The sequence below is a fragment of the Strix uralensis genome, chromosome 17 (assembly GCF_047716275.1).
Source record: "Strix uralensis isolate ZFMK-TIS-50842 chromosome 17, bStrUra1, whole genome shotgun sequence".
NCBI lineage: Eukaryota > Metazoa > Chordata > Aves > Strigiformes > Strigidae > Strix > Strix uralensis.
The window spans coordinates 3,039,773-3,064,419 of record NC_133988.1 but is presented as its reverse complement, the minus strand read 5'-3'; the positions used below and the strand labels follow the sequence as shown (position 1 = coordinate 3,064,419).

The 24,647-nt window shown below is 38.9% G+C and overlaps 1 protein-coding gene across 14 annotated transcripts in view; it reads left to right on the top strand.

Moving 5' to 3' along the window:
- MTMR3 (myotubularin related protein 3) overlaps positions 1 to 24,647 on the top strand; it is an 85,723-nt gene that overhangs the window by 11,257 nt on the left and 49,819 nt on the right. For 9 of the 14 annotated variants that reach the window (XM_074887749.1, XM_074887748.1, XM_074887747.1 and 6 more), the window contains one exon: positions 20,973 to 21,053. The gene's annotated coding sequence lies outside the window, so the exon portion shown is untranslated. Of the gene's footprint in view, positions 1 to 6,353; positions 6,579 to 17,127; positions 17,606 to 20,972; positions 21,054 to 23,589; positions 23,613 to 24,160; positions 24,320 to 24,377; positions 24,596 to 24,647 lie in introns of those variants that run through there. The other 5 variants (XM_074887738.1, XM_074887737.1, XM_074887743.1 and 2 more) reach the window with 5 other exon arrangements.

The following is a 24,647-nucleotide window of genomic DNA, read 5'->3' as shown; positions in this document are numbered from 1 at the left end:
AGTTTACAGTTTAAAAGAAATGCCTAATGCCAAAAAACCTTCCAGAAACTAATTTATGTGCTTAAACTCCACAGTTTTTATACTAAGTCTTGCCAAGACAACTAAAGAGTTCCTAGAGCTAGTTTGAATTTCCAGGCTGGGTTTGGAGTGCAATACTGCTTCTGCAGGTGCAGAGGACACTCAGGTCTGTTCAGGTAGGTTGGTGAGTCTTGGTTTTATTGCTGGAAGGAGTTTTAGGAGTCTGAAGATGTTGCTGTGAAGCACATCTGTGGCACAGTTGCAAATGTAGCCAGCTGGGTTTTTTTACTGCTTGTAAAAGGTCAGCTTTTGAACTTTCATGGATTGATGAACAGTGAACTTTAAACTGGTGTTGTAGCACCTGTTTTCAAGAACTTCAAGCCTCCAACTTCCAAGACTCTGGAAAACTTAGGAGGAAGGGTCCCTGTGTAGGGTTGGTGTTCTTAAGATCTGCCTAACTATTTGTAGCTAACTAAAATACAAAAGGTGAAGAAATACCCTGGGGGCAATGCAGAGAAGCTCGTTCAGCTGAGTGAAGATCAAGTGTGGTAAAACAACTCGGTGCATCCATCATGCTTGCAAAAGAAAACACAATCAGCACCATATTTCAATAGCAATTAGTCAGGTTTTGCCATTGTATTCTCCCCTAGGTGACTTTATGCTAAGTATTGTTGAAAGAGTTGACTTAGCAGAGTTTGTACATGTTGAAACAAATATGATGGCTTGAAACTTGTCTGAAGAATCTGCTGCTTGTTAGCTGACTTCTGAAGAGCTGCTTTACCTGTAACCCCTCAAAAATAATGCTGATTTGGTTACTTTTTTAATAACACTTTAACCAGAACTCATAAAGAGTTTAAACAACATACTGATAGTTTATTGCATATAAGAACGTGGAAGAGAAAGTTGTGGATGTTTGAAGCGGGAATCAATAGATCGTGCTTAGCAAGTGACAGCTCAGCTTCTACAAGGAATTTGGAGCATCTTTGCCATAAGCTTGTTGCCTGGTGCTGATCTGTTCCTCCAACACAGAGCTTTTTGTAACCTTTAAACTCTTCAAGTATAGAATAGGAATTTATCCTGTCAAAACCTGCATTTGTTTAAAGAGTTAGCTCCTACTTACTCACCTATGTCCTACATCTCTAGATCTCAGTTATTTAAATACCAAGGTGTGTGTCACTCTAAACTTACTGGGTAGGTGTTTCCTTTAACAGAAAGAAGTAAATGTGACCTGTAGCAAGCAAGCAACTGTGCCTATCTGGTTACACTTTTTTCATTTTTTTGTTTTGTTTATGTACAGTGCTGAACTTCTAAATTAGGACTTAGGAGTTGGTCTGAGGGTGAGTTTTTGCCTGTGAAATCCTGGAGATTTGTCCAGATACTTGAAGTGTCTAACCTCACCTTTATCTTGAAAGTGATGTATTTTATGTTGTATCTGATGTCAGTTTTACAGGTTTTCTTTATTTGGGAGGAATGGGGAAAGGTCCTTACTAATGTCTCATCTAAACAAAATAGGCTGGCTGAATACTATAATGTATACTGGGTGTATGGAATATCTTAAAAATTAAGTGCTTGATGATGAAGTTGGTTGAATGGAAGGGTCTGAAGGCTTCAATTCTGAAGTAAGGAGTAAGTTTTCTAGTTTGTCTAGTTAGGTTTGCCCCACTTTCAAGTCTCACTGAATTTTCAAAGGGAGAAGTAGGAGTTTTTGTGGAAAACAGTAGGCTTGAATTATATCCTTTCTTAGTATTTTGAGGTAGCTTGGTGTAAACTTTTCCCAGAAATGTTGCTCCTACTGAGCTGGTGGAATGGGAGTTAGGGTGAGTTAAGTTTATCACAAGTGAAATGTGGTTCTTTGTCTTCCTTAGTTTTTTAACTCCTTGTCAGAAGTGACAGTCTTCCTTGCAGTCAGATTTGAGGTAGAAATCTGCAACCTAACCTTTGTTTCAGTGTTGCATCAGCCCATTGCATCTTCTAATTTACAGACTTGGTGCCATGTTTAGCATGACCAGACTGACTTGCTCTGAAGGGGGATTTTTAATATAGTGCTTCTAGACCAGGGTTGCTGCAAGTAAGGCATTAAACAAGTGCTTCTGTAGGTAAAATGGTCCCTATCCTAAAGTTGCTGACTTACAGCAGCCTTCACTAGGTAGGGTGCTGCTAGTGTGCTGTAGTCTAGGCTGGATGTGGCGTAGTAGGAGCCTTGTGGGTTGTGCAACTCTGGAGCTAAGGGTACGGGGCTTGCCTTAGGGCACTGGGGTGTTGGGCTGAACTTCTGGTGCAGGAAGGTCTAAATGCTGAAAGGGTAGCTCTTACTACTGATTTCAAATTATCTCACAAAAATGCAACTCCTGAAAGTGTTCTGTATCTCAGTCAAACTAAGTTTGAAAGTGTCACCTGCAGAGCATGCAGCAGCTCTCCTAGGGTTTGCCTCTCCTGCTGTCTGGTGCTGGGTTGTGTGCCTGTGGTGCTGCTTGAGTTGTACTTGAGATTTATGTAGCCAGTGGAAGCAGATTCATTCCTTTTCCTCAGAACTGTTTTATTAATTGTTAACTGAAACAGCTGAATTGCTGTTTTTTGTTTAGTATTTGTGGTAAGATTTGATGTTACTTGATATGCTCATGTGTTTTCTGCAGATAAAATGTGCTTAGTCCTTGTGGGTTATGGAGTAGTGGGTTATTGGATTTGTGGATGTTAAGGTGGCTGTGTATTTAATTCAGTAGTGAGAGCTAATGCACTGAAACTTCATACTGGAAAGTTATTCAGTAACTCTGTTTTCGTCACTGAGCTGCAAAAAATAATGCTGGTGAACTTGGCAAGGTTAAATGAAAAACATTCAAATCACAAATGTATGTATTTCAGAGCTTGTTACTAGGGGTAATAAAGCCTTCATTGGTAACTGTGCTCAAGCAAATATTCCTTTTGGCTCTAACAAGACAAAGTTATTAATGTTGTTTAATACCTATACAGTTAGGACCTCTAGCTCTTACTTCTGAGGTTTTACTCATTACCTGTCAGCTTACTGTAATGCCAAAAAGGCATGACTTGCTTCAAACTTACAAGGAAAATAGAACATATGCATTGCTGTGTTTGCTCTGGTGTAAGTTACTTCAGAGTTTTGGCAGATCTCTTCCATGAGATCATGTATCAGTCTGAGGTAGAAGCTAGTCTGCTAGCACATTTAATCTATTTTTGATTTGTCAAGATCTCAGAGGTAGAAACAAAGAGCGCTTTGTCCTGGCTAGTCTCAGGAAGACTGACACTTAAATAACTCTTTCTAGTTGTCTATTCACTTATTTTCTGAGCATGCTGCTCTTGCTGAGTGAAGGGCATTGTTTTGTAGAAGTCGCTTCCACTCTCTAAGTTCAGAGGCTTTCATCTATAGGCTGAACATCTCATACTGGCGATTTCAAATGAGGTACTTGTTTGAACAGTTCCAGGTTCAGCCTTGTCAGTGTAAGTCAGTGAAACTTCTCTGACAACTGGTAGCCCCTTCTGTAAAATAAGGCTGTGCCAGGGCTGAATCTTACTGCTGCTTTCCATCACATCCTTGACACTATCTGCTCTATTGTATGAGAAGAGTATGACTGAAAGTACTTTTTGATCAGTGCAGAAGAAGCTCTAGAGAACCAGTATCTCTGGAGTTTTGGTGGACTCTTCAGAGAATCATTCATACTTACTTGTGCCTTATTGCTGAGAGAATCAAAGTCTTACAGAATATCCTGGAAATATTGCATCCACTTTCTGTTTTGTTATATATTATAAACCTTTCTTCATTGCTGATCCCAAGTTGTCTAGATAAAGTAAAAAGTCTGAGTCTTTACCTTGCTGTTTAATTTTCACGTGGTCATTTTCTGAAGCTAATCATCAGGGCTTTAAATTTCTTGTGCATGTTAGAGCTGTGTGTGAATTTTCCTGACACTTCCAGGTGATCATGAAGTATTCAGTTTATCTTTAGGTAGTTGAGCTTGGTTTCCTACTGTGTATTTCATGCTTTTCAGGTTTCTGTTTGCATTTATGTTAGTTAAGCAATAATAATTAACTCAGAGCATTGAACTGATTGAGTTATCATATTGGGAGAACAAACCAATAACCATAATGTAATAAGCACTATTGCAACTTCCTGGTAATGAAAATTCCAGGAGTGGAATACTTGATTTAATTTTTAAGCTTTGAGAAAATAGTGGTGGTGATAGAATGACTTTGTAACTGACTCTCACTGGAGCAGCTATTTAATGCTAGTGAAAAGCTTGGGGTCTGTGGGAAGAACTGCAGTGGCTTTACAGCTGTTGAGGATTAACAGCTGTTATGTTAATACGGGGAATGTCTGGTGCCCTGCTTGTCCTTCCCATTTGAACACCAAAGAATGCTGTGTGCAGGTATGTTTTTTAATTACTGATGCTTCCACAGACAGTCTGGATGACATTGTTTACTTCCTTCTAGTGATTCTGTCTAGATGCATTTAAGCTGGAAACTGCAGTGTCAGGACACTTGGATAATGCTGTCCTGTCCTTCCACTAAACCACACAGTTGAATCAAACATGTGTGTCCCCTGAAGTGAGTGTCCAAAATAGAAAAGAACTGCTCACCAAGTGATAGAATGTGGGCCTTTTTAAGAGACAAGGTCAGACACAAAATCTGGCTTTAGGTGAGAAGAATCTTACTTAAGGCCTGTAGGGCAGTTCGTGTGTACAGCTGGTGTGGATGTGGTACTGAGGATGCTTCCAGTAAACATTAATCACTTTTGGCTGCAGATGGCTTTGGCAGTTTTCTTGGCATGAAGATTTGGTTAACCAATGCTGCTGTAGAAATAGTATAGATACAGCCTCTTAAGACCCCACTGGAAAGCTCTGAAGAACTTTGATGTCTTGATGCCTTATGTAAGGACGGCTCTGACTCAGTGGGGGATGTAAACACGTGATTAAACTCAAAGCAGTATCACTGTACAAGTCAGAATTGTTAAGGCTTCCAGCCTCACAAGTGAAGGCATTGGTTCTGTCCCATTACCCTCTTAAATTGCATGCTATCTCAAACTTGTTTCTTACCTCACTCTGTACTACTGTGCTTACCTTTAGGCATTGATTTCCAGCTGTGCTCTGCTGGGCTGCTGAAAGGTGAACGGGCTCTGGCTGCTGGGGGAGCCTCAGGACCTTCTGCTTGGCAGGAAGTGCCTGTGTGGAGGTGGTGAGCAGAGGCTCAGGCGGTGCCTGCATGCAGCAGATGCTCTTCACGTGCAGAGGTGCTGTTCCGTACCGGTTCAGAAACTTCTAATATAATAGAAACTTGCCCCAAAGCCACCTTTTGATAGTTCAGCTTACTGAATTTTCTATCAGTTTTACAGATACCACCATGGGATTAGTATTGTATCTTAAATATAGGTATTTTGAGCAATTATTCAAGAACTTAAGATGAATGCTTATAGAACAATAGTGGTTTAGAGTCTAGGATACCTTAATGGCATTATGGAAGCTAGCTATCATATTAACAGAACCCTGCTAAATATACTTCAGCATTGCATTCTTGAGAGAGTAGTTGTGATGCCAGGACTTGAATCTGAATACATCTTACATGTGCACACTCATGTGAGAACCACAGAACAGCACATGCTAGGCTTGAAGATAGTGTTTCCTTCAGAATGATTTGGAGTATGGTACAATTATCCTTTGCTTTTGATGTGTTATGCCAACTCAGTAATGCGTGGCTGTTCAGAAGTGACTGCAAGCTGCAGGTTATGGGAAAATCTGACTCCTTCAAAAGAGAATGCATCTCAGTTTGTGCAGTCCATGCAGAGAAACCTGCTTGCATTGGGTGCTCTCACTGGGTATGACGTGTCAGGAAGACAGTTCTGTTTTTCCATCTGCATGATGTCTACCTTCTAGCTTTGGTCTTGCAGGCTTTCTGTTTTTAACTCTTACTTAGGTTTTTAGCTTGCTTGTGTACTAGTTTATTCCTCATCAGTCAAGTTTTTAAAGGGTAAGTAATTACCTAGTAATACTTGCAAGCTTCTGTGATGAATTGTTATGAACTGGGCAAACGTCTGCTGCTTGCTTGTCTCTGAGCTTGCTCCAGACTGCATAATTTAAAGGAAGTTTGGGGGTGTTCTAGACAGGAAGGAACATGTATCCCAAGAGTCAACCTATCTGAAGGGCACTGCCCAGCATAGCTGTCCTGATGTCAGTGAGGATGGACTTCATGGTTATGAAATATGCAAAATACCATCTCTAAACATTGTCTTAAACTGCCTGGTCTCCTTGGCAGAACTAGACAGTCTTTTAAACATACAAACTCTTCAGGTAATCTAAAGCTCTTTTTTTTTTAATTGCAGGCAAATGTCTTGATGACCTGAAGGAGAACTTTGGTAGGCTGAGGAAATCTTTCCTGCAGTGGTCATCCTTGCTACCCATACTAGCAGGAGACGGATGTGAACATCTGCTTGAAGTCATAAGGCATTAGGTTCTGTAGTGAAAAGCATTAGTTTAAGTAAAAGTGAGGTAGCCTTGAATGCCAGAAGACAGGACTGCCAATGACTGGTGGAGGATCTATACGTTGTTTCACACTTCCCTGTAAGTGTCTTGGGTTTCTGATGGAGTTCAATAGACAGATTGACTTAGGTAGTACTAGAGACAGATGGTAACTTGGAGTGCAGTTGAGACTGCAAAAGTGGAGGGTGAGGCAAGAGAAAAATGTGAAGAGCTCACACACTATTACTGCATTGGTTTCCATACCTGTGCAAGGCCTATACATTACAAGTATGCTACTAAAAACTTCCCCCTCCTGTAGTCCCTTCTGCGGAAGCAAAATGACAGGCTTCAGTTCCTCACTCTTGATGCTTAATTCTTCCTAAGGCTGCTGTCAGAGTATCTCTACTTTGTGCTCTGGCAGTCCTGCTTGAGCTGCCAGTGCAGCCTGCAAGCCTTTCACTATGCACGCTGCTGGTGTAGCACTTGACTGAGCACTGGAAGCCTGAGTAAGTATCACTGGCTGGTTCTCAAGTCTGACATCATATCCAAGAATTAGATGGCTCTCTTTCACCATGGGGATAATGAAATAATTCCTACTGTGTTATTCATTAACTCACATTTCATTCAGTGGCTCCTAAGAGGATAATGAGCATGTTAGAGGTGAACTTGCATAAGACTTCGGACATCCTTTTGATAAGATAAACAAGAGTTAGCTATGGCAGACAAAGTTTAAGCATGGCAGAGATGCCTCACTGAGGCAGGTGGCATGTAGTGTATTGCATGTAGTGACTTCAAAACTAATTTAATGGCTTTCTCTTTTTTGCTTTAAAGAAAATAGCCTGCTTCTAAAGTTGATGGAGAAATAACTAGTGCCCAAAGCCAGATGAAGGTCTTAGCGTGGAGGCTGCACCTGGTTGGTTGTACAGAAAGGTGATGTTCAACCCAGCATTGCAGTGCTTCAGGGCAGGTGTGGGAACCCAACAATTAAACTGGGAGACCTGCAACAATAAAAGCATATGGAGGGAAAACATCTTAGTGAAGGACAGCTGCTCCTGTTTTGGTACAAGAGCCTGTTGGACCTTGTTGGGTTTCTAGTTTTAGCATTAATGTAGCTTGAGCATGTATAAAATTTGAATATCCCTTAAGTGTTAGTGCCATGCACGCTTCCCCCTCATGTATGCAGTTTTGTCAGCTTAAACTGCCATATGCTACTCTGCAAGAAAACTTTAAAGGGGAGAAAGATAACCTAATTTGCTAAGGGATTTTCACTGACGTTATGTTCAGAATAATAAAACTAGACAACTCTACCCCTAGCTTTAGGGCTGACTGTTTTAAAGGACCTCTATGGGAATTAAGTGTATTGACTCATTTTGGCTCTAATGTGAGTCCTTGATGACCTGAGCTTCCTGATAAATATGGCTGTAGCTGTTGATTGAGCTACCACACCAGATGAGTACTGTTCTATTCTGATGGCTAGCCAGGGAGTTCATCTCCCTCCAAAAGAGGTTTATCTGTACTGTGCAATTGAGATAATAAACTAATATAATCAGATTAAGCTGTTGGTGGGAGGAATGATGATTGGATATTCAAATGCCTAACAAACTGTCTGATCTTTTGACTGTTGCTGTGAGTGCACTGGCATCAGTAGTTCATCCCCATGGGTAATAACTGAGATAATCTTAAGAGGCTGCAGTAGGCTTGGACACCTGAAGAAATCTAGAACTTCTAGGTGGCCCAGTAAGATCTTAAATTACCCAGCATTTGTAGAAGCACTGGGTGAGGGAATAGTGACTTTAGGAAGAAGTTCTAGGTGGTGGACTGGTGAGTCAGGTGACAGCCATCCTGGGGAACTAGCTGTGTCCCTGCCCTGTTGTGGATTGTGGTGTGGGCTAGGAAGTTACTGGAAACTCTTACAGGTGTGTGTAGAGTTATGGCTTTGGTGTTAAATACACAACTCCAGACCTGAGTGCTCATTTCTGCAGCTCAGACCCCCAGCTAGTGGAGTTGTATTTCCCAAATACATAGCAGAATACTGTAAAAATTGGAAGTATTTGAACTAGACTTTAGGCATCTGTTCTGGGTACCAAAGCTAGAAGATCCTTCTGGTGCCTTGAACTCTTACTATGCGTAGTTTTTCAACCTTTTAAAAATACATTACTACCACTTAACCATATGGGACAGTGTGAAAACTGTGGTAAGCACTGTAGATCTTTAGAAGAAGAGGTGCTATAAAATGAGCAGTGTAAAAAAAAAAAAAGATTGACTTGATTCAGAACTCCCCACTGGCTACAAGATTTAATAAAAATGAATATAAGTAGAAGTTGCGGATTCAGGGAGTATTGTCCACTTAATTTGCTGAGCATGGGGGTTTATGGGAAGGAAAGGATGGAGAAGGGAATTAGGGGTCATATTATGTTCCAAGAGAAGCTGAACTAAAAGCATCCCAGGTGACCTTAGTGCTTGCATTTCCTAATGTGTAATTCTTCACTCCATGCTTTGTATTTATAGACATTTTAAGATGCAGTTACAAGTTGATTTCCCCAGCATGTATGAGTGGTGAGAATATCTGCCGTATCATTAGTACATGGGTCTTGGGCTGTCAGCTTTGCCTCCCTTGTTTACTTTATTGTGCAACTGCATGTAACAACCTAGTCCAAAAATCCATCACCAAAGCATGCCTGCCCTGTCAAGGATCTCTTCTTCACAGCAGCATTTACACACCAGTGCTCTGACTTCCTGAGCTCTTGTATGTGAAGCAGTAAAATGCCAGAACAAGCCATTGTCTCTTACCTGTTCTTTGGAAGATCTGTTTTTAGCACCGGTGGTAATGGGAGCTGGAAAAAAGATCATCTTTGGTTCATGTCAAGCTGTTCAGCCTGAACATAGAAGTCTGGGTGCAAGTGCTGGTTCATGGATGTCGTTGGTTTTTCTGGAAGCCTCTACCATCAGGGAAGACTTTCAAAACAGTTCTGTCAGCTGGAGCTGAAACTGATGCAGAGATATTAACATTTCCAAGCTAATGGCACAGATGTGGTACTTTAATTAAACATACATGCCTTAGATCCTTGTACTTGATTGACAGACTAATTTAAGCTTGCCAAGTAAGCTTTCCTACATAAAGATGTAGTCTTTCATCCAGGAAAGGAGTTTGGCTGTTTTTTGGCTTTTGGATCTAGATGTGCAAAGCTGTATGCAAGTTTTCAGAAAGACAAGGCCTGAATGCTGAGGTTGTTCGTACAGCGAGCTGTTGTTTATCCAAATTATAAACGCTTTTTCATCTCAGCTCTGAGCTTCTGGTACATCTTTTCTAAAACCTGGGATTAAACCATATTTAAAATGAAAATTACCTTACCTGATGCATCAGTAACAGTCTTCACATGTCGATTTGTTGCACCAACTGCATAACCTCTTGAAATAAGTGAGGTAGACGTACGTACTCTGAACTATATTGTTCTTATCCTTGTTTTTTTCCCTGTTTTTGTTCAGAGTGTGAAGGCTTCCTTTGCCTTTGAGTATTTTTCTGAACTTAGTTTAAGATCCCAACCCTAATATTGGAACAGGTTGTCTAGGAAGAATGGTGATATTCAAACCTTGGCTGGACAAGTCTTTTTTTGCAACTTGATCTGATTGGAACTGTGTCAAATAGGGGCTTGGACTAACTGGTGTTCAGTTGTCCCATTCAACCCAAATTGTTCTGGATTTTTTTGTGTGTGTATCTGTCCTGGTTCTTTATACTTTCCTGTTTGGACTTAAAGGAGCAGAGTGACTTCTGCTTTTTTTGTAATTGAATATTGAATCGTGTTCCTGTGACTGTTAACAGCACAAATGTCTGGTGTTGAGTTGAGTCTCTTTCAGAAGGAAAGCTTTCTGTAAAGTTCAGTCCTCCTGGACCTGATGGCAAGCTTTACTGCAGGCAGCTTTTATTTTTATAGTTACGGGAAGGAGAGAAATTCCTGCCCTTTTTTGGTTTGGACTTTGACCAAGGTTGACACCTCATAAGATCTTTAAGGAGATCCTGGAGTACCTGAGCAAACTGAGTTTCAGTATTGTGTTCCTACGTTGTCAGCAGCTTCATCCTGCTTATGCATCGTGAAGCAAGATGTTGTCAGTTGAGGTCAGGGGTTTTTTGCCACTTGGTTTCATCAGGAGCAAAGCAGTAAATAGGACCCAAACCTCAAGTACTAAGCCTCTTATTGCTCCTTATTTACATTGTATCTACTTTTTTCCAAAACTTTTCTGAATTACTTTTTGTATCTAAGCAAATCAACTCGAATATTTTACCTTCATGGGTTTAAGACTGACATTTCTGAGTTTGTGTTCAGTATGTACAGACTTGGATTTGATACTAAGTTGGTTACCAGAGGGTACTTCAAATTGAAGGATAAAGAATAAAAATAGACTAATCTAGTTAATTTTTACTGTGAAATGCTACTTCTGTGTATTTAATTGAAGCTTGATATCTGCAAGTCACAGGTAAGAATTGAAGTGTTACAAATGTGTAACTTGGCTATTTTCACATCTTTAAGCAAGCTCGTGGACCAATATGTACATGTTCTTGCATGTCTGTAAAATACTTGTAAAAAAAGCTTGAAGAGGACGTGCTAAATTTACTGTAAGGATGGTTATAAATATTTATATTTAAAGGAAGGTTAAGTCTTGCTGGATGATTCAAATGCAAAACAAAATTAAAGCGGATAACTGAAGTTTCCTGTGTACTGATGTACATCTTTTTTTAAAATCTGGGATTAAACCATATTTCAAATGAAAATTACCTTACCTGATGCATCAGTAACAGAATTAGCTGTTGAACTGCACTCAGTTCTACAATGCCTCTGGGAAGGATGTGGATGCGTTGTGTTTAGGTAACTTGCTGAAGAGCCCAAACTTGTTGGTACTTTAAAATGATGATTTATCTCTTAATTACAACAAAGTCTTTTTTAGTAAGCTAGGTTTGGTTAGTCACACAGGGAAGGAATGAATGTTCTCTAAAGGATAAAACACTTAAATGACTTATGTTCTTTGTATATTAGTGTTCCTCCTTCTCAGGGTTTGTTGTATCTACCAATATGAAGGAGTTTCTCTAGGGAAAATAATTGAGAGAGGTTTTAAATCCAGGTTTGCCTGACTTGAATGAATCCACACTAAACCAAATTTGGGGAAAAGTGTGTTCTGGATACTCCCATTAGAGTTCACCAGGACCTAAGTGTCTGTATATAGAGGCAAATGCATTGCTACAACAATTCAACACTAGAAGCAAAGATTGCTGTAGATAAAGTGTTTCTAGTGTTGAATTGTAGCAATGCATTTGCCTCTATATACAGACATTTGTTACAGTCTTGCATTATTTTGTCACAATTTTTTTAAAAGGGCATTTAGTATCAAGTAGGATACTGGAGTAGTACCTCTTTTTGGTAAAAACTGACCATCTGTACAGAACTTAGTGTGAACTAGTCTAATTCTAGAATTAGAATTTCATTAAGTGAACAGGTAGAAAATCCAGACTTAAGTCTTCATGTTCCCTAGAGAAATTAATTCATGTTGGTTGATCTTGCCATCAAAACAGTGATTTCAAAGGAGATACAGTAACTATACAGGATTGAGTTCTTTTTCCATGTAAGGCAAATATCTGCTGGTATCCTCCTGAGGAAGCTTGAACATTTGGTGGGTCAATGGATTTTTAACTGTAGGAAGGGGGAGGGGGAGAGACTGTGGCTAGTAAATATTAACTGGGGATATATCAAACCTTGTTTTGCTATCAGTTGCAGTCTACTGCAGAAATTAATTTCAAGTCTAAGTGAAACTCAGTGTTTTGATATACATATGTGCCTTAAACAACCACAAAACCTTCTTTGGTGCCTCTCTGAGTGCCTAAATATATTTAACTTTGGCTTCATGCTGTTTAGTTTTTTAGAATAAGCATATTCTGTTAATCCAAGTAAATTCTTTCCTGGCTCTGAATGTCTGTGTAACTTCAGAGTAAACTGACAAGCTTTTATACTTCCAGTATTATGGAAGTTGTTACATAGAGAGATTTTTAGGGAGTTGTCATGCCTGAACTCAGTTTCCCTGGGTTGTCTGGAAACATGACTTTAGAAATTGTAATTGTTCTTGCCTTTGATATGTTAGATTTGAACAAGATGGTTGCATAGCATACTACCTCAGTTTAGTAGCTGGAGGGTACTGGACTTAAATAAGCTTAAACTTACATAATAGAGCCAACTAGTTCCAAAACACCAGTGCTGTGCCTTTAGAGGAGTAAATTTTGCAGTGTGGCAAAATTAACTAGTCTGTTGAAGACCTCTGTACTAGATACTTGTATGTAATTGCTCTTCAAAATTAGTTATGGAAATTAAAACACACTAAGACTAGCTTCAGATTTCTGTAGGTGATACTAAGAGATGCAGGACTGCTTAGTGTGCCTCCTGCCTCCCGCATCAAAGAACGGCCATGTACAAATGCTGCTGAAACCCTTGGGATTTGATGATGCAGTCTTGGCTGTTCAGAGCTCCTCACTGTAGCTGGATATGCAGATGGCTCAGTGTGCTTTCTCTGCATATGTTTTAAAGACTATCTTTGCCTTTTGTTTTAGTTGTGGAGTCCCACCTTCAGGTCTTATTTAAGTGCAACTTGCAAATGGAAAGTAGTATTTTGCCAGTTACATTTCCTGCTTCTGAAAGTAACTATTACTTTCCATGAATGGAAAAAGATGAGAATAAACAACTGTCTTAATATTTGGAAGACACTGAAGTGATGTAACTACAGGAGAAAAGGTATTTGGTCTTCCTGCTTTTTCTCCTTTAGTGAATTGAATCAGCTGACCAAAGGGAAGGACATCAAGTTGCACGTTTCTTGGAGGCAGTGTGCTGGTAGATCAGCCAAACCAGTTTGCCCATTGTGATCTAAATATAGGGAGTCTCCTTAACTGGGAAAGGCATCTGAGTTCTGGTATGTCTTAATACACGTAGAGAGCCAAAGCTCTTCACTTGTGCCTAGCTGAAGGGTGATCCTAGTGTGAGTTTTCTCTCTCTCTCTGTAGAAACTTTGACTAGTAACAGAGTGTACTGCAGAAAGTTTGGAGAAGATGATACTGGAAATGGATTGATGCAATAACCTGTTTGTTCTAGTCTGGAAGGGCTTAGCTGCTCAGATGTAAGGAAGGCAGTAACCTGTTCTGGTAAATCATGTGTCTGGCTTTAAACTGGAATTTGCTATCTAAATAGGAGCTAGCAGAAAATTCCTTATACTGAAGCTGCTAGTGTTTCCTTACCCATCTCTTGCTGGTCTCCTTATCGTGCACAAGCACACATGGTCTTATCTCTTAATAATTTAACTTTTGCCTTACAGTATTTACACGCATTAAGTGGCTGGTTGAACAGTCATTGAATGCTGTTCATGTCTTGGCAGTCTTGTGGATGATGCCCAAACAAGTGTTTGGACTGCTCTCCAGAAAACATACTGTTTATGATCCTAGAAAAGCTAGCCTGATCCTTGATTAACTCCTGAAATGTGAAATTTAGGTGGTCAGTTCATAAAAAGGGGACTCTTGTGACTAAAACCTGGCTCTCTACCTAGGTCAGCTCTTTCCTAGTGACAATCAAATCAAGTAATCATATTGATTGCTTTGCATGTACTAAATAAATACCTGAACAGTGCTTTTCTTGAATTAACTTACTATTTTATACTGTAACTAGTAGTACTAATGCTGTCATCAGATGTACTTATGCCCTGCCATGGTTGGTTGGAAGAGACTAGCTCTTCATCCCTGAGTTCACAGATGCTGACAGAAATCCCTCTGTAAAATTACCCAAAGACAACTTGAGTTCCTGTTGGTACAGGATACAGTTATATGCTGAATTTTTGAGGGTAACTGGTATTTGAACTGTAAACTCTGCCATTTAAAATTAGTCTGCTTAATGCTTGGAGAAATAAATGTGTAAATAGTTTGAGATGAGCAAGCGAATTGACCAGTTCTGTAAAGAAAATGTCACTTCTGCAAGTGTTGAAATGATTCTTAAGCTGCCTCAAACTATAAATTCTAAATGTCATGCAGTTGCTTTCAGACTATGCTTTTTACCAGCATCTGCTCTGGAAGCAAACAACATGTACAACACTATAGAGTAGTGGTTCCATAATCTGATTTCTTTCTCTCTTGTATCTAGGAGCTAGATTATGTCATAAGGGGTCTGAAATGTCAGAGTTGGTGTAAGATAAGGGGAGCATTTTGTTGGGGTGGAGTATGGGAGCAGTACTCTTTCTGATGGCTCACCATGTTTCAGAGAATGCAAACATAGTCTAGTTTAGAGCAAAACCACTCTAAGTGTCACATTAAAGCACTTCTGGACTGTGCCACAGTTTTACCAAGTGCTAGTGCATTTGAAACTATTAACTTTCATGCTTACTGTATAAGGTAGTCTGGTGTAAGTCATTGAACACTGAGTGCTCATGGCTGCCTCTTCCTAGATGAAAATGGTGGAGGTGGATGTGCATCTTACTCAAATGACCTCCTTGACAGAACAGGTTTTTTCAGTGCAATTTAAGAATTAATGGATTAAAACAGTAGTCAATAATTACACTGTGCAAGGTGTGCAATAAAAGAAAGTGTCTTATTGGCCTTGATAACAGAAAACAGACTTTTTTTGTCCTGCCTGTTCCTAGATGTGTAGCGCATCAGTGCTATTGCTCTGAGTCTGTGGGGGGCTGAGTTTCCTGTTATGGACACCTTGTAATAACTTAACCTACTTAATACATTAAGAAATATATGTTTATTCATAACAGGTGTTTGGTATTTCAATAGTTTTCTTATGACAAAAGCATTGAGTGGTATTTTGCTGAAGAGGTTTTAAAAGCTTTGTGCCAGACCAAAGTATGGTGAAAATGATGTCAACTTACACTTGGGAGCTAATACTGTAACTGTGTGTACATTGTCCTAAAGTGGTTCAAGGAGGGGGAGAAAAAATAATCCCATGGAAGTGTAACTTGAAAGTCCTAAGGAGTCTTCAAATCAAATTTGCTTCTTGGTTCTTCCTATTCTCAAAACTTTTTTATTGTAGATTTCTTTAGTGTTGCATTGACTTTCAATAAAATACAACATGGCAGGAGCCTGTCTTGATGGGTATTGTGTAATGCTGCTCTTCTGGAACAGCAGCTGCCTTCTTCCAGTAGTCATCCAGGTAACAGAGTGGCCTGGGTTAAAGCAAAATGTAACCTCATGAGGCAAGGGGGATGAAGAGGTGGTTTTGGAGGATGAGTAAAACCTGTGATTAACAGCCTCTTATCCTTGTTTGTTGCCTTTCTTCTAGAAAGGAAAAAATATGGGAGGGAGGGTGACTTATGACAAAGGGGCTGCGAGGACCTCAGTGGAAAAATGGGAAGTATGAGGAGTAAAATTATTCCCTTCTTATTTTGTTCTGCCACTTCAAATGGAAACTTTGCTGCCTGGTCTCAGTCTTGCTGACTTGCTTTTTCTGTTTCACATGCCTTTTCACATAATAGCCCCTTCGCAGCACACTTGGGCACCTTCCTAGCTTAGACCCTACACAAGTCTTGAGTTTCCACCAACTCAGGCCCTGGCCTGTGTTCTGCATCCCGTCAGCTTTTATATAGGACTACTTGATTCAGCCCCCATCCTTGCAGCTCTGACTGCAGTTCAGACCAATGTGTGTAGCTTGTTGGTCCTTCTTGATAGATACTACTTGTCTGTCATGCACATAAAACTGAAGAATATGGAGTAATTGAAATAAAATGAACATAATAGAATGGGTTATTAATTTGAGCTTTAAACTTCCAGTGGTTTATCAGAACATCTCTGATGGGTAAATTGTGTCCTGGCGTATGTATGAACAATTGCAGCATTTGGATCTCAGCTTTATCTGAATGAAAAAGGAATTAAAAACCTGAAATCTTACAAGAAAGTATCATTGTCTTCAGATTTTGGTTTCAAGCTTCCTGTGATCTTTTGACCTGTGTTGTTTTGAGATCAGTGAAGCAGAATATTAATATATACTCTTTTATTCAGAAACTTTCCTTAAAAAAGTCTTACTGGAATAATTAATACTATAATCCTACCTAAAGTGACACTGATTTTTATTCTTTACATCAGTTATGGAAAAATGGACCTTTCCTAATGCAAGATAAAATTGCTTTTACTACCATTAACTGTTGTATAGGTGCAGTCTCAGAAGTGCTTCTACTGCCTTCCATACTGCTTTCTTCTGCCATTTCAAGCTTTGCTTACTGCTTGACATGGCTTTTTGGTTTAACTTTGAACCGTTGCTTCTGTATTTAATTTTTGAAGAGTGTAATAAGTGATCTTTTTTAACTAGTATGCAGAGATAATCAGCTTCAACTGCTTTAAAAACAGATGAATGCCTCTTCTGAGTGGGAAGACGAAGAAAGCTAATATGCCTACCTGTAAAGGGTTCTACAGGAAACTAAATTCCCTACCATTAATGATGAGTCAGTGCAGTGACAGATGTTGACAAAACTTTTTTGATGCTTTGGACTCTTATTTTTCACTCACAGAAGCGTGGGTATAGTGGAAGATGGACTAAGATGCTTTTGAAATGCTCTTACATAGGACACTTCCCATCTGTGGTGAGGGAAAGTAAGATACTCAGTATGGCTCTTGATCTCTGCTTACTCTGCCGTGCGTTTGAGTATAGATGGGTACACTCCATATTCAGCTGCTTTCCAAAATGGAAATTATGTAACTTCATCTGGGGAAGTGTATGACAGAGAAGACACATGGCAGTAGAAACCAGAAAATACCTCCCTGAAGATCAGCATTGCCCCTTCTCTGTGTATGTTTTAAAACTTTCTATTAAGTGGTAACCTTGCACTATCCAGCCTCAGGAGTGACTGTATTCAGGGTAGCAGTCCCAATGCTCTCATCCCTCTGTGGTTTTGAACTCAGCCACAAGCTAACCACGTCACCCCAAGTGGTAGGCAGCTGATAGTAGCATTCTGTTCCTTAGCACACCAAGAATGGGGTAAAAATTAGTTGGGGAGGGGAAGCAAGCTAAAATCCACTGAGAACAACATAAAAAGGAAAGAGGAGGAGAACAATCTACAGCCAATATCTTCAGGCTAAAGCTGAGCAGAAAGCAGCCAAACCAAAAGGTGACGAAATGGTAAGTGTGTGATAATACGGTGCAGAAGGAGGTTCAGTCACTGCAGAGCTTGGTTATATGGGACCAGTAATACTGCGGAGTTAGAAATGTAAACAGAAATAGAGAACTTCTGATTAGAAGCTGCACTTGCATAATATTAAGGTTGTGACATGGTGTGGCATAACCAATGCAGAAATGCTGTATTTCAGCAAAGGGAAGAAAAAAATACATCTTCAAAATTGTCAGTTGCCAGAAGTTTGGTTTGGTTTTATTTGTATGCATCTTTATGAGGATAGCTTTGTGGCTAGAGAAAACTTGAATTTGTTGTTTTCCAAAGCTATTCTTCTCTTCTGTCATTCCACTTTATGCTTGTCAAATCACACCTCTTCTGTTCCTGCCAGATAGAGCCTTTCAGCTAAGAAACTGAAGTGACAACTTCCCAATCTCCTAATTAAACAAACATGTTTATTAAAACTTCTCAAGAGATTTTTTCCTAGTTATTTGCCAATGTTTTGTTTAAATAAATGTCAAGCAAAGCATGGTCACAGACTCATGGTATAATTTAGGTTGGAGGTCATGTAGTCCAGCACTGCTCGGAGTAGGGCCAACTTTGATGCTGGATTGTGTTGCTTAAGGGCTGCTCAGGTTTGGAACACCTTCAGGGATGAAAGTTCTACACCTTTACAACCATTATTCTGAATTTTCCCCTGCAATTATACTTGTTTTACTGTTACAGTATGACTGATATCTCATCCCACCACTACTTCTCTATAGCATCTTCTAAGAGAAAACAATGGAGCCATGACCTGTGTGGTAGTTAGTGTTCACCTAATGCCCAAGTTCCTGAAATAATCAACAGAGAAGGATCTGAAGAAGGTGGTTCAGAGCAAAGTCTTGGTTTAAGTGTTCATGTTCACATCACCCTAAGTACTGGAGCTTTGTGGCAGAATTTGTTAAAAATTGGGCAATGTTAATATGTCCTTGAGCACCTGTGCTTAAATAAAAATCTAAACCAAACCAGCTATGAGAATGTGACAGCCATTATAATAAGAAAGATGGTGCAGAGCCAATTCCTTTACTAGACGTGTTTGACTTGTAGGATTTACTGAAACCGTCCTGTTCCTTTGCTTTCTGTTCTTTGTGGATCCAACAGAAGAGCTAACGCAGAGGAAATGGTGGGAGCACAGGGAGGGGGAGGCTGCGTCACCCTCCTCAGCGGCAGCAAACTTAGATGTGCTTAGCTGTATTAATTAAACAGTTATACACCAGTACTTGGGATTGCTCCTCCCTTGAGTAATTAGTGTTTTTGAGATGGTAGTAGAATTCAGAGCAATGTTTCTTCTTACAGTCAGCTTTTTTTTTTATTTTGGCACAAGTTGTTGACTTAGGAAGTGATAACATTTGAGGTGCTTATCTGTGACTAGCAGCCTTGCAAGAGGAATGCTGATGAGCGTGTCATGAAGTGTTTTTTGAATACTGGCAGGAATAAAGCGGAATTATTAACACTTATATTGGAACATTTTTCTCCTGTTTTTAAAACTCTCTACAGAACGCTTGAGATTCAGTGGCTTCTTCCAAACCTCATTAAATTCAATAAAAAGCTTGTTGCAGATTTTGTGAAGGGTTTTTTTTCTTGGACCTAAAACACGCAAAATAAGTCTACCTCCTGCTGCCCTAAATGTGTATCTTGCCTTTTAAAAAGCAAGGATCTAGCCAGAAAACTGTCTCTGAAGAGTAGTTCTAGAGTTGCGTAGTCTGCTTTCATAGCTTTTTTTTTTGTTTAATAAGCTTGCGAAGTATTCCCGTCAAAGGTGACTTTGTACAACCAAGCAGCTGTAAAGTTGAACTTGTTGCTTGATCAAACTGGTACCTCAAAGTAAAACTGTGTCCTTTCTGCTTCGTGTGTTGGATTTAATTATCAACCCATAAAGCTCTTGGAGTTGGCATTTGGCTTGTTAGTTGAGAGAGGTTTTAAAATTTAAAAAGTTGACCTCTGTTGCAGGTAACCAAATGTTGCTTTTAGAACTATTTTACAAAATTTTGATTGATGATTAGTTGAGGTTTTTAACAGCTGTGATCATTCATAGGGTGTTTTCTGTTAAAGCAGAGCATTCTAATGTCACAATTTTTTAAAATAATGGCTGAATGTCAGTACCTATGAGATTCCCCTAAAGCGTGTCCACTGTGTGACATGGTAGAATTTCTTTTGCTTGATGCATTTAAGTTTGTACTTTTAAAACTATTTCTTTCTACTATGTCAGTCCTGAAATTACATATCCTTTTTTTGTGTACTGAAGGCATTTTTTATGTTTTCCCTGTCATAAGCCATAAACTAAAGGGCATAATAAAAGCAAAATAGAGAATTATTTTTTTAAATGGAAAAATTATCACTAGTTGTGGCACATCAGAGTACAAGCAAACTATTTGTAGCAGTAGGATTATATGTTTATAGAAGTTAGACCTTCCAGGCACATACACATGCAGCATGCTATTGGGATAGCTTCCAAGTTACTGTGAAGAGCAAATCTTTTGGTACACTGGATACAAGGGAGTGGTATTCCATCAGTCTGGCTGCTTGCATGCTTTGGGAATGCTTGGGTTTAGTCTGGAACTTTAATTCTAGGGTTTGGGGTATTTTAGCATAGAACTTTGTGTCCCAGCAGTCATTCAGATGCTATAGAAATACCTCCTGAAGTGACTGCATAGGAATGAAGCAAATCAGATATTTTCTCCATATAATTTTTTTTGACAAATATATATTTGTGACACAATACTTAAATTTATTTTTGAGGAAATATATGTTTGCGCAGCACTTGGAAAGTCAAAAAGATAGGGCTTGGGAGGAATGGTATCATATGAGCATTGCTGTTCACCTTGGCCTTTTTGCAGCTTTGTCTAAAAGTACTAAGGCAATAACCACTGTTTGGAGGTTTTCATCTGCTTTCTTGGGGGGCAACAAAGCTAGTTTTAGTGTAAAATTAAAAAACACTTTTGAAGATCGATAGAAAAACAGTTGAATCTCCTATAAAAGAGTTCTCCTGTAGCTTATATTGCTAATTAATTTTTTTCACTTCTATGTACCAAAGAAGTTTAAAAAAAAATTTGAATGGCTTTGTGGCCACCACTTCTGAACTGTTCCTTTCCAGAAAGAGGCCTTAACCAGCACACGTGTACCTGTCAGAATCCAATCATTGAATCCCTTCTTTGGGTGCATTAAGGTCTCAGTAGTTATGACTTATATAGTAGTTAGTACTTTTTACTTTTCCTCTTTAATTAAGACAAACTAACATAACAGTTGAGCTTTGTATAAGTTGCTAGCTATTTAAGAAGCTTTTTTTTTTTTTTAAATGAAGGTTCATGTTTTGAAGTACTGTCCTTTTATTTGCAGTTGCCAATGTGAAGTATTGGAGGAGTATCGTCTGAACCTTTCTGGGACAAAGAGGATTGTTTTATTACCTCTCATTCTGTGGTAAGCTAATTGTGTCACTTCGGTAAAATGAACTGCCTGTTGAAGGTGGATTCTATGGTTATCATTGATTACTCTCTTAATTAAATAAAGCATTTTCCAAGATGTAAAACAAAAATCAATATTTTACTGAGTTGGAATTTGCAACCTCTAATTATATAAAAGAAGTGACTTCTGATTCTTAGTTGTACACAGTCTGTACACAGCGTGATTCTTTGTCTATCTTGCTCGTATTCCTGAGTAACGTGCAAATGTCCATATTGTTAGCTACTTCCCCAGTAAATACTTTTGAAAACTATTCAGTTACTTCTACGTGTGGTGCCAGGAAAGAGCAGGGAAACCTTGCTGTCAGGGATTGAAACGTGGGAAACTAAGTGTTTATCCTTATCTCAGAATAATTTCCTTCCACCTGTGAAAGGGGAGGAAGTGTTTTCAGTTTGTAACAGAAGCATCTTTTGCTAAAGCTAGATCACATTCTTGAGTTATTTAATTCTCAAATTTTCTAATGCTTCTTTGTCAAAACCTTTGGATTCCTATCTAAAACTTACAGGGCAACTGTGATACAGCATGTAAATAGCTATGTTTTGAGACTGAGGGTCAACTCAATTCGATTTAGATACTAAAATAAATGGAATTCAGGATCTGGACAGGGAAGTCAGGGGAACAAAGTGAAATGATTGGGTACTTCTTTTTTCCTTCTTTTCCCCTTCAGTTTTTCTTTCCCTTGCCATAAGTCCAACTACATTTAAATATATCTGAATTTAAATGATCCTTTATTTATATAATCTTTGTTGTTTAGAATCACTGGCAGACAGATGGTTATTGCTAGTCTTAATTATATACATAATTTAGGCCAGAAGGCACATCTGAAACGAAAGGTAATTAAGATGTTCCCATACTGGCTGAACAGAGTCTGAGGGTTACAACCTTTACTAATCATTTGTCTTTTCAAGCAGAACATAAGCACGGTGAATTAAGAAGACTAACCTCTTTTTTGGTGTAATTTAATATATATGAAACTACAATTGAAAGGGCAGCACAATAGATTGATGACTTTTTCTGTCCTCAGTCCTGACCACAAAACCCCTATTTCTAACAATAAAAGCAAGTTTCACTACACTACGTATAAGCTATCTACTATTTATATGTGATTCTATTTATAAGTAGGAGCCTGAATTTGCGGATGCTTTTTATGAAGATGTTTTCTTGGTCAGTTATTATCTAAGCTGTATTTGAACATTTCCATTTCATTTCTGGGAAATGGTTTTTACTGTCATGGAAGAGCTGATTATTTGCCAGCTGCAGTTAAAACAAGAATTCTGATTCCATTCTGCAACTAATTAAAAAAAAATGGTACAGGTCAACTGGTCGAATGGTGCAAGTCAGCCAGTTGTGCTAGTCTCACTTGGTATCAAGCTGTCCTTCAGAGCAGCACAGTGTGTTAATTATCGTGGGTAAAATCCAACAGAGTGGCTTGCTGGAGTTGACGAAATGAAGAACGTTCGTGTTCTCACTTCTAAGGTAGTGCTCTTAAAGTGGGGGCCAGAAACCCCCTTACTAGGTGTCACACAAGCACTGTGATCCTTTTTCTATTCACATGACTAACCTGGAAGAGTTAGTCATGGAAATGGATTAGAAAGCTTTGGTATAGAACGAAATTGAGGTTGAAAGTGTGGTTTCAGAGTTAATTCACACAATCTCAGTATGGGCTGCTGCTGAGAATAGTGTGTGGTCCCTGTCCCTGGTCCCCGTGGTGTATTTCCTTTCTTTTGTGCTCAATCCAGTCATTGTGAGATCACGAACAGAGTGGAATCAGCTAGTTGACATGATGGGAAATGAATTATTTCTTTTGGTATACTCACTGTCCATCAGATCAGTGAACTTCATTCTAACAATTCAACGTTTCTTGCTATTTTTGCTGGCAACTTTTAGAAGTACTTTTGTGTTGTGGCAGTTGAGTTGGTGAAGCATTTCACTAATACCTAGGAGCAGCGTGAGACTGCAAACTATTTGTTTTAGAAACTGTCTTAATAAGTTCTTGTACCATTTGTCTTGGCAGCATCACCGTTTATATCTGATAATCCTGATTAAAACTGAAACCGACATATTTTTTTCACACAGCTTTCCCAAAATTCGCCCTAAAAAGGAAGATTCTCACATTCATGTAAAAAGCCACAGTATTATAATAGAAGCTGTTTTGCAGCTGAATGCAGCAATTAGAATAATAAACTTGTTCTGCAGTAATTTGGATAGTCTCTGTTGATGGTTTATGCTGGATTTTAGGAGAACAGCTGTAAGAAATTTTAAAAGACCTAATTTTCTAAGCTAATACTGTTTTTATTAATGTGTATATGGTTGTATAGTAAACTTTAAAAATAAATATATCTAATCAATCTGAAGTATAAAAGAACAATTTTGTTACAGCACAGTGCCTAATATATTAAAACTTCAGCAGTAATACTAAGCATGCTTTAGATTTGTAATAAAGCTCATCTTTTTAATTAGGTCCATGTTTCTTTGATAATTGTGCCTGAAGTTGAAGGAATTTTCTGAAATAGCAAGGTATTTTTCATATTCAGAAGGCTTTACTATTAATGTTTAAAGCTTTGTTCAAGTTATTCATAAATTGTCTAGAATTGAGCTGGAAATGTTTGGTCTTAATGACTTTAATAGTGGCTGCTATTCGGGAAGAGCAGAACTGGTGCTGGTGGAGAGGTAGTTGGCTGCAGAAGGCAGTTGTGCCACCAGCCTGCAGGAATGGTAGCTGAGCTGTCCTCCTCAAAAATGTTCATATAAACACGCCCGAACTCTTCATCGCTCTTCCTGCTGGCTGGCTCTAGACCTGAGAGCTGAATCTGTAAGCTTATCGTTATTTTAAGGATGGAGAAGGAGATTTGTGTAAACCTTACAGTTTTTAAACCCATCTTCTCGCGAATCATTAGTCTTCATTGTATCAGGTTGTACTCTAAAGTTAATCCAGTCTGCACCCTTCTTGATGGATGAGCTGTAAGATAGAGGTGGATTGGATGAATGAGCCTGTTGCTTAGCCAGCCATCATTTTAAATTTGATTGAGCAGGAGGCTCAGTTTTTAAATCTTGTAAATCAAGGAGAATGGAGCATCATGTAATCTTGAAAAACATCCAGTGAGAACCAAAGGTTAGAAGCTGAAACCAGATGCATTTGAGAGACCTGCTAAACCCCTCCTTTCCCGGTATCTTCAAGTGAAGAGTAGACATGTTTTTGGAAGATAAGTGTACCCAAACACAACGTACGTAAAATACCAAGTCACGCTGGTATGAGCACGAGATCTTGTTCTGAATACAAGGGCTGGAATTTTATGGCCTCTGATACGTTAAAGATCAAACCTGATGAATTTGTGTCCTTTCTAGCTTTGATCATTGTGATTCTTTGAATACTCTCATTGGATACAGCGTGGGTTACATATGGACCATCTTTCTTCTGCTTCTTTTGAAACAAAAACGTTAAATAATTCTGCCTTTTTAAAATCAATATTAACAGTAGTACAATCTTCATCTTGCTGTTGGTAGATAGCATTTCTCGATTTCCTTCATTTCTGATAACTTAAAAGAATGTTT